This window comes from Lepidochelys kempii, chromosome 1, assembly GCF_965140265.1.
Source record: "Lepidochelys kempii isolate rLepKem1 chromosome 1, rLepKem1.hap2, whole genome shotgun sequence".
Taxonomy (NCBI): domain Eukaryota; kingdom Metazoa; phylum Chordata; order Testudines; family Cheloniidae; genus Lepidochelys; species Lepidochelys kempii.
This window is the reverse complement of record NC_133256.1, coordinates 233917461-233928214: the sequence shown is the minus strand read 5'-3', so window position 1 is coordinate 233928214 and position 10754 is coordinate 233917461.

Here is a 10754-nt window from a genome sequence, read left to right as displayed (position 1 = left end):
AGCATTCATTACCAATTTGTCATTGCTTTACGTTTTGTAGTGATCATAGAGGCTTTGCTGATTCCCTGGCTGACCATTTTTTTCCCCAGGGAATGTGTATATTATAGTCTGAGTTCCCCACACTTACTTCAAGGTTTTGCGCCATAGGGCCCTAATGTTGCAATCAAATCCATACAAGTCAAGGGCTCATTTGCATGGCTCTCATTGCAGAATCAGAGCCCATGTTATGATGATCACAGTGATCTTCTTCCAATGTATTGGATGAAATTTACAACAATTGAGTAATCAAAAGTTGTGGGTTTTCTTCATTAATTAGAAGTCTTTTTACCTCTCTTTTTTCTAGGCAACATAACAATAACTCCACAGGACTCTTGGTGGGTTGGTACATTGTGGCTTGGATTTTTAATAGCTAGAATATTTAGTTGTGTGGCTGCCATAGCCTTCTGCTTCCTGCCTAAGAGTCTGAAAAAGCAGGGGGAGAAAATAATGCCAAATCTTCACCTGATATCTCTAAAATGGGGGGAGATCAAGGTAAGAGAAATCAGCAGCCAGTGAAGTGGTCAGAAATGATTAAAGGCAAATATTTCACAGGTCTCTAAAGTCTGGAAGTGGCACCATGCCAAAACCATAACTTTTCCACATTACGAATTGTGTTAGAAATAAGTCAGAGAGGGAATTCTGAATACACAGATGTGAAACTAGTGCTGGATGAACTCAGATGGTTTGGTGGCTTTGCCCTGGTAAGCATCCAGAAGTTCAGAGGCTAGCAAGTTTTCTAAACTTTCGCAAGCTTCACCCTTCCCCCTCCCTGTAACTATTCTCTAAGTCCCTGCTGTCCGTCCCCCCCCCCCCCCCCACGCACCCTCTCCCTCTCCCTCTGTGTGTGTGTTTAATTACCTCTGAAGCTGGGACTAGATGACAGGGGATGAATCACTTTATAAATTGCTCTGTTCTGTTCACTCCCTCTGAAGTATCGAGCACTGGCCATAGTTGGAAGACAAGATATTGGGGTAGATGGATCATCGATCTGACCCATTTTGGCTATTCTTATGTACTTATTAAATTAATACACAGAAAAGCAGTTCAGAGTACTCATTCTGTATTTACACTGGTACAGCTAAGATCAGAATCCTCAGCTTTCAGCTGTATATATTAAACAAATTCTGCCCCAATTTCTATCCCATACAATTCCATTGACTTTAGTAAGGTGGGTGGGACGGGGTGTGTAATTCAAGCCAATATTAAGCCTTCTGGTTTCAAAATTTATTCATCTGATTTTACTGTGATTTTAGTGGATTTACATCTCTTTTCTTTCAGATCTCTTCACCTCACTAAAGAGATTATTTAGAAACCAAAATGTATTTTATATTTTTATGCTACACACTTCTGCAGCCCAATAGTCTTATTGGTTACTACACTTACAGACCAAAATACATGGTCAATCAACATCTAAGTTGAATTTTATAATTGGTAAGTATTATTCTCCAATATTCTTAGTGCATGGAAAGTGCTTTGAACTAGTTATTTGTGAAAGAAAGGCCTGCAATTGCTAAGAATCACAGATTTAATAGGTTTCAGAGTAGCAGCTGTGTTAGTCTGTAGCCGCAAAAAGAAAAGGAGTACTTGTGGTACCTTAGAGACTAACAAATTTGAGCATAAGCTTTCGTGAGCTACAGCTCACTTCATCGGATGCATTCAGTGGAAAATACAGTAGGGAGATTTATATACACAGAGAACATGAAACAATGGGTGTTATCATACACACTGTAACAAGAGTGATCAAGTAAGGTGAACTATTACCAGCAGGAGAGCAGGAGGAGAGAGGGAGCTTTTGTAGTGATAATCAAGGATGGTGACAGCCCCCCAACCTGAAGCAAATACTCACCAGCAACCACACAGCACACAACAGAACCACTAACCCAGGAACCTATCCTTGCAACAAAGCCTGTTGCCAACTTGTCCACACATCTATTCAGGGGACACCATCATAGGGCCTAATCACATCCGCCACACTATCAGAGGCTCGTTCACCTGCACATCTACCAATATGATATATGTCATCATGTGCCAGCAATGCCCCTCTGCCATGTACACTGGTCAAACTGGACAGTCTCTACATAAAAGAATAAATGGACACAAATCAGATGTCAAGAACTATAACATTCAAAAACCCAGTCGGAGAACACTTCAGTATCTTTGGTCACTCGATTACAGACCTAAAAGTGGCAATTCTTCAACAAAAAAACTTCAGAAACAGACTCCAAGGAGAGACTGCTGAATTGGAATTAATTTGCAAACTGGATACAATGAACTTAGGCTTAAATAGAGACTGGGAGTGGATGTGTCATTACACAAGGTAAAACTATTTCCCCATGTTTATTCTTCCCCCCTCCCCCCTGCTGTTCCTCAGACGTTCTTGTGAACTGCTGGAAATGACCCACCTTGATTATCACTACAAAAGGTTCCGCCACACTCCCCCCGCCCTCCTGCTGGTAACAGCTCACCTTACCTGATCACTCTTGTTACAGTGTGTATGGTAACACCCATTGTTTCATGTTCTCTGTGTATCTAAATCTCCCCACTGTATTTTCCACTGAATGCATCCGATGAAGTGAGCTGTAGCTCACGAAAGCTTATGCTCAAATAAATTTGTTAGTGTCTAAGGTACCACAAGTACTCCTTTTCTTTTTACAGATTTAATAGAAGGTCTTTCTCTTTAAAAAAAAGGAGTACTTGTGGCACCTTAGAGACTAACCAATTTATTTGAGCATAAGCTTTCGTGAGCTACAGCTCACTTCATCAGATGCATCATGCTCAAATAAATTGGTTAGTCGCTAAGGTGCCACAAGTCCTCCTTTTCTTTTTGCGAATACAGACTAACACGGCTGCTACTCTGAAACCTGTCAAAATTTCTCTTTAAATGCATTTATAACTATTGAACATTTAAACAGAAAGCTTTTACAAACTCAGTCTCCCAAGAGGTGGGCCTCAGTATCCCAGGAGCACACATACCTAACATGCCTTATTACTGGTATCATATGGCTCCTTAATTTTATATTTCATTTTTTCAATCAACTTATTTCATGTAAAACATTCTTCCACTAAGAAAAAAAGTTTATAAAGATAAAAACAATTTACACTTGGTATACTGCCTTATATCACAATGCGCGTTGCAGATTAATATTTCAATGATGCTTAATATAGGGATTCCTAGAGCTTTGGGGATGTTGAGCTTGTAAAACCTAAATTAGGATTGCTAGAAGATTGAGGAGGAAAATTGAACTACTGGTTTAGTTTGATGATGATCTCTTTGTGACGCTCTCGGATACTAGGGTCATAGGTGAGGTATAAAAATCTGATTAAAGAGAAAGATCTGAATTCTAAAAATGGCCCCTTTCATTACAGTGGGCCAAACCAAAACCCAATACTGAACCCTGCTTAGCTTTGGGGTGTTCAAAATCCAGATCGCATTCTGAATTCTACAGTTTGGGCCCATTTCTGCATTTACCACATATCATGGCTTCATATCTATGTTGTATTCAAATACTGTACTGATTGTGAATGTGATTAATTGCCACAATTTTAGGAGTAACTACTTCACCACCTGCAGCTGTCGGGATTTTCACTAGAGGATTTATCATGAAAATATACAAATTAGGCATTGTTGCAGATACAAAACTTGCATTGATGATTTTGTTTACATTTTGCATCTTCACTCTTTTATGTATTGTACTTGGCTATGAGAATTGCAAGGCAGCAGGATTAACAGTGACCTATGATGGTTATGGAGACTCCTTGTTACACAGATAGTAAATGTCCCTATCCTTCACTGGTAGGAGGAATATCATGCATATCCATCAGCTGAATGCCTCAGAGTGATATTTAAATTACTGTTACAACTAGAGCTGGCCCTGAACAGAGAAATTTGGATCCAGAAATGTAACGGGGTCCAAGCCTACCCAAAACACACAGTGGAGCCGAGTTCTGGTTTGGCCCTATCTTCCAGAAATGTAGAGTATGGATTTTTGAGTTTAATAGACTGATGCATTGTCTTTCAGGCCTGGATCCTGCAAATTGTTCCATGTGAGCTCACTCCCCTGAGCAAGTCTCTGAATCTCACTTTTCCTACCTTGGAAAATGGGGGTCATAATAGTTGCATAACTCACAGAGGTATTTGAGAGACCTAATTTGGCAAAGTGCCCTATAAGTGCAAAGATTATTAAGGACAGTTGGAGGCAGAGATGGGGATATAACTTGCAAATTCTGGACTCATAGCCATATGATTTCAAAAAAAGGACCATCACCGGCTTCTCCTTGAAAATGTGAACCTTTCTACTTTTGATCAAATTTGCTGTGATTCCAGGAGAGTTATGCTAACTTGACATCTAGAGAATTTAATCTAAAAAGCTTTGCACAGATCCAACTCCCATTTAAGCCAATGGAAAACTTACGTTGACTTGACTTTGATCAGCGTTCGACAGGGTCCTAGAGCATGGACTGCCAATAATGAATATGCACTGCGGTCAAACAGTGACTGATCTATAAATGTGGTATGACCTATTTCGGTTTTAAAATGCTCTTGGAATTGCACAAATGTTTCAAATAGGCCTTTTTAAAAATTGCCTATTTTTCTGGTGCCTGCTAAGTTCCAAGAGGAGCGCCACATTTTGCGAATATTAATTTGAGAATTATTCCAAGAAGAGGATGTGATGATGCCTCAAGGTTGGAATGAAATAAGTTATTTACCTATTTTGTGCAACTCCCTGTAGGAATCCCATCAAGCACCATGAAAATTCATCATTTTCAGTTTGCAGCTTTGACTGCAAATGTGTCACTAACCAGTGGGATCCTGTCTGTGGAGACAGTGGAATGATGTGCATGTCAGCTTGTCTTGCTTGCTGAATGCAAGGCTTTGACAGGGCAAGGAAAGAACAGGGTAAGAGCCTTCCCCAGTATTCTGCAAAGAAATGTCTCCCGATAAACTTTTTTTTAAAATGTACAATGCATGTCTCCACAGGTGAGGTTTCAGTCAGAGATGAACGCAACCTGCAGAACTGAGATCGATGTTTGGATGGCGGCGCTTTAATAAAAAATAATATGAGTAATTAATAACACTTACATCATACTTTTATCAATAGATCTCAAAGTGTTTTACAAAGGAGGGCTGTATCACAATACCCATTTTACAGATGGGGAAACTGAGGCACGGAGCAGTGAAATGACTTGCTCAAGGTCACCCAGGGGAGAGGCTTAGCCTGTTTGGAGTCGTTATGCTGTAAACCCCTTCAACAGCTTATTTTAGGGGCTTGAGTCAATGCCATCTGATGTCAATGGGAATCTTTCCATTGTCTTTAATAGGCTGTGGATCATGCCCTAGAAGCAGCCATCAAATGTTTCTCCCTTTCTTCCTTTACTACTTTGGAATAGCTGACATCAATTTGTGCATATTTTTGACTATTTCAGTTTCTTTATTAATTTCCTTTCCCTATCTTTTCATTAAACAAGGACAAACTGTTTAAACAGGTATTATCAAGATTGATTTTGTTACTTAGATTGTGTATCTGCTTTAGGTGTGTCAATCCAGCACTGCAATTGCTTGCAATTGATATGTATACATTGATTATGAGAGCTCTAAGAGAGAGAGTATTCTGGCTCTATTAGTTGTTTAGCTGCCACTCGATATACGCTGCAAACTGCCTTTTCAGTAGTGTGTGTGACTTCTGGATACCAAACATCCATTAATAATAAATGGGATCTAAAATAACCATATGATAGAGATTCAGGAAAATAAGCATGTGCTCATATCCACCTGTATTCAGGACAGCACTGAAATCAATAGGACATAAACATGGGCTTAAGTGCTGTCCTGCACAGGAATGTTTTCCTGAATCAGGGCTGTCAAGGTTCCTTCCCCACTCTGAATGATAGGGTACAGATGTGGGGACCTGCATGAAAAACCTCCTAAGCTTATCTTTACCAGCTTAGGTCAAAACTTCCCCAAGGTACAAAACATTCCATCCTTTGTCCTTGGATTGGCCGCTACCACCACCAAACAAATACTGGTTACTGGGGAAAAGCTGTTTGGAAACATCTTTCCCCCCAAATTACTTCCCAAAACCTTGCACCCCACTTCCTGGACAAGGTTTGGTAAAAAGCCTCACCAATTTGCCTAGGTGACTACAGACCCAGACCCTTGGATCTTAAGAACAATGAACAATCCTCCCAACACTTGCACCCCCCTTTCCTGGGGAATGTTGGATAAAAAGCCTCACCAATTTGCATAGGTGACCACAGACCCAAACCCTTGGATCTGAGAACAATGAAAAAGCATTCAGTTTTCTTACAAGAAGACTTTTAATAGAGATAGAAGTATATAGAAGTAAAGAAATCCCCCCTGTAACATCAGGATGGTAGATACCTTACAGGGTAATTAGATTCAAAACATAGAGAACCCCTCTAGGCAAAACCTTAAGTTATAAAAAGATACACAGACAGAAATAGTTATTCTATTCAGCACAATTCTTTTCTCAGCCATTTAAAGAAATCATAATCTAACGCATACCTAGCTAGATTACTTACTAAAAGTTCTAAGACTCCATTCCTGGTCTATCCCCGGCAAAGCAGCATATAGACAGACAGACCAGACCCTTTGTTTCTCTCCCTCCTCCCAGCTTTTGAAAGTATCTTGTCTCCCCATTGGTCATTTTGGTCAGGTACCAGTGAGGTCTTAACCCTTTACAGGTGAGAGGATTTTTTTCTCTGGCCAGGAGGGATTTTAAAGGGGTTTACTCTTCCCTTTATATTTATGACAAGGGCCTTGGGAATTACATGCATAAAGTAATTCTTCATAGTATGCTGAAAAAGAACCACTCTGGTTTAATCAAATATGGGCATACAGCAGGCTACATGAAAGCTTCTGTTGTCAGACATGACTAGTAATTGGTGCTTCAGTTTTTGGGTGCCCAACTTGAGACAGCTTAAAGGCACAAAATTTTCAAAGGGTCAGCGCTCAGTATTTTCTGAAAAATCAGGCTCCTTTAATGTGTCTACAGTTAGGCACCCACTTGAAAATTGAGGCCAAATTGCATGGTATTAAATATTTTAAAAGTTTTCTAGCTTCCATATCAAAACTAAAACGATACAGGAATTTACTCCATTGACTTCAATGGAATGTAAGCACATGCTTTGTGCTTGAGGAGTTCTATACTAGGGAAACTTTCCTGATGTGAGGCCTTCTATATAGGGGTTTTGGTTGTGCCTCAAAATGTGCATAAGCATGAATATGAGCCAGGTTTTTGTAGGACAGAAGAAGATTTTAATTATTTTGAGTTATGATTATTTTATGATTTAATGCGTAAGGATACAAGTATTAACTATTTTTAATTTTACATATATATCTTATCCTTCAGTTAATTATCCAATTAAACTAAAATGTGTGACACAGAATTATTTCTTATTCTAGATTAGAGAGAATTTTGAGCATGCTCCAAACCATAACTAAGCAAAAGGACTTTCTTGCAACATTTGATGTATTTCAAACTCCAGCAGACTGAACCTGTTCTAATATTTTCACTCTGCTATTTTTGTACTAGTGCTTTTGAAATTTAATTTGACATCCTGATGCATTTGTTGCTTGTTTCACTACAGCTGGAATACCAGCCCCCGTTTATTTTGGTGCTTTGGTAAACAGAACTTGCTTAAAATAGGGAAGTAAAATCTGTTGGAGTCGAGGAGCTTGTAGGATATATGATTCTAATGTGTGGGTTTTTTCTCTTTTTTGTAAACATCTTGAGAATTGCACATGAAGATATGTATTAATAGTCATAGGTCATTACAGCTGCTTTTCTTACACATTTAAAAGTCAAGAAATGCTAAAGTGAAGGCTGCATTATCTATTGGAGTAAGTTGCTCTCCTCCACGGTTATTTTCAGAGGGGCCTTGATGATAACAATTAAGGGTGATGTTATGGACTCACGCTCTGGCATAGACCTGGCCACTCAACTACTGGCCCTCTGCATAGGAAGCATGGACAGGTAAATGGGGCATTGCTGGAGCATGTCTCCATGTTGTATCTTAGAGACCAACAAATTTATTAGAGCATAAGCTTTTGTGGGCTACAGCCCACTTCATCGGATGCATTGAATTGAATGAAGTGGGCTGTAGCCCACAAAAGCTTATGCTCTAATAAATTTGTTAGTCTCTAAGGTGCCACAAGTATTCCTGGTTTTTTTGCGGATACAGACTAACATGGCTGCTACTCTGAAACCTGTCTCCATGCTGGCAATTCTCAGCTGCCAGAAGAGCCACGTGGGAACCACGAGTATCTGGGCTTAAGTTAGAGGAGCCTTCTGGGTCTTCTAATACACACTGGGCACCAAATTAGTGTAAAGCCACATTTCCACCTGTTCCATCTCTCATCTTGTAGTGAAGTGAAGACTCACCAGCAAGATGCCTCCTGCTGGTTGTCTTGGGAATTAGCTCTTCACCAGCTTCGGAGCACCCTATGCTGCCTGGTGTCTCGCCTGCCTCAGGCCCCCATGTCCCTCCCGGTGCCCCTTACCCTGGGGTTCTGCCCCAGTAGTACCCCCACTCTCTGGGTCTCCCCTCCCAGGGGAACCCCCAACCCTCCCAGGGGAACCCTCTAAGCCCACCTTGCCTCAGTGGCTACTGCCAGACATCATCTAGCCCCTGTTCACTGGGGCAGACTGCAGTGTAATGGCCACTCATCATTGGCAAGGGGGGTTTGGACCTGTTGCCTTTCCCTGCAACCCAGTACCTCTCTAGGCCTTCCTGTCAGGCTGCAGCCTGGGAGGTCACCAGGCCTAAGCTGCCCAGCTCAGCCTGCCCCTTCCCCAGCACTGCTCTGTCCATAGTACCCTTTGCTCCTTCAGGCAGCAAGGTCCATCTCTCCCCAAAGCTAGAGAGACACTCCTTTGTCTCCTGTCCCCACAGCCCTTTTATCAGGGCCAGCTGGGCCCTGACTGGCATGGCCCCAGCTGTGGCTGCTTCTCCAATCAGCCTAGCTTGGCTGCTTCAAAAAACCCCTGTTCTCCAGGAGTGGGGCAGCCACTACACTACACACTTCCTGTGCAGAGCATAGTTCTGCCAAATGCAAGATTCAGGTCCTAAGTTCTACTGTGTCTGATAAGAGCACCACAGTTCAGCTAGCTCCTCAGTTGCTGCAAAGCTGCATAACTTCATTGACTTCAATGGGACTACTCTGATTTACACCAGCAAAGCATCTGTGCTGTAAAGAAAGAGCTGTGGACAGTCTTTTCTTTCTGACCTCTGTTCCCAGGTACACCTACAGAGGCCTAGTTGCAAGGATAGGGGCACCTTTCTATTTCTTAGCTTGCCTGTTTTTATGATGGTGAAGAAATATCACACAGGAGATTGCAGTCCCACAGAAAATGGGGGACAGAAAGGAGGAGCTACAAATATCTATGTTACCTAAAAGAACAATGACTGTTTTGCAGATTCCTCTGATGAGGAGAAAGAAACCTATCTTTAGAAAACAAGCATAAGTCCACTGTTATAAATATAAAGGGAAGGGTAAACACCTTAAAATCCCTCCTGGCCAGAGGAAAAACTCTTTCACCTGTAAAGCGTTAAGAAGCTAGGATAACCCCGCTGGCACCTGACCAAAATGACCAATGAGGAGACAAGATACTTTCAAAAGCTGGGAGGAGGGAGAAAAACAAAGGGTCTATGTCTGTCTGTGTGATGCTTTTGCCGGGGACAGAACAGGAATGGAGTCTTAGAACTTAGTAAGTAATCTAGCGTTAGATATGCGTTAGATTATGATTTCTTTAAATGGCTGAGAAAATAAGCTGTGCTGAATAGAATGAATATTCCTGACTGTGTGTCTTTTTTGTAACTTAAGGTTTTGCCTAGGGGATTCTCTATGTTTTGAATCTAATTACCCTGTAAGGTATTTACCATCCTGATTTTACAGAGGTGATTCTTTTTACTGTTTCTTCTATTAAAATGTTTCTTTTCAAGAACTGAATGTTTTTTTCATTGTTCTCAGATCCAAGGGTTTGGGTCTGTGGTCACCTATGCAAATTGGTGAGGATTTTTACCAAACCTTCCCTAGGAAGTGGGGTGCAAGTGTTGGGAGGATTTTGGGGGAAAAGACGTGTCCAAACTATGTTTCCCAGTAAACCCAGTTAGAGTTTGGTGGTGGCAGTGGTTATTCCAAGGATAAAGGATAAAATTAATTTGTACCTTGGGGAAGCTTTAACCTAAGCTGGTAAAAGTAAGCTTAGGAGGTTTTCATGCAGGTCCCCACATCTGTACCCTAGAGTTCAGAGTGGGGAAGGAACCTAGACATCCACCTTGTACTAATCAAGGTGTGATCATGTGCGGTGTTGAGCACTCTGGCCACCATCCATCAAAGCACTTAGGTGTGTGCTTCACTGTCAGGGCATGAGTCATCCCACTGTACTCGACGGGACTGTTTATGCGATGGTGGAATGGTGTTTAAAAAACCAAAAGTGAGTAAACGTTTCAACTAAACCCCATATTCTCCAAAGGAGTAATGGGTAAACTCTGTCTACCTGTGACTGCACTACTATATGCATGTGCTTTAAAGTGGTGAACATGCTTAAGTGCTTTTGCTGGATCAGGGCCAGACCTGCCACCACTTTGGAAGATCAAGTTTCGAGAGAGTTGGTCTGAGTCTAATCTAATTTACACTGAGGTAACTTCAGTGGAATTACACTTGATTTAAATCAGTGTAGGAAAGAACATCA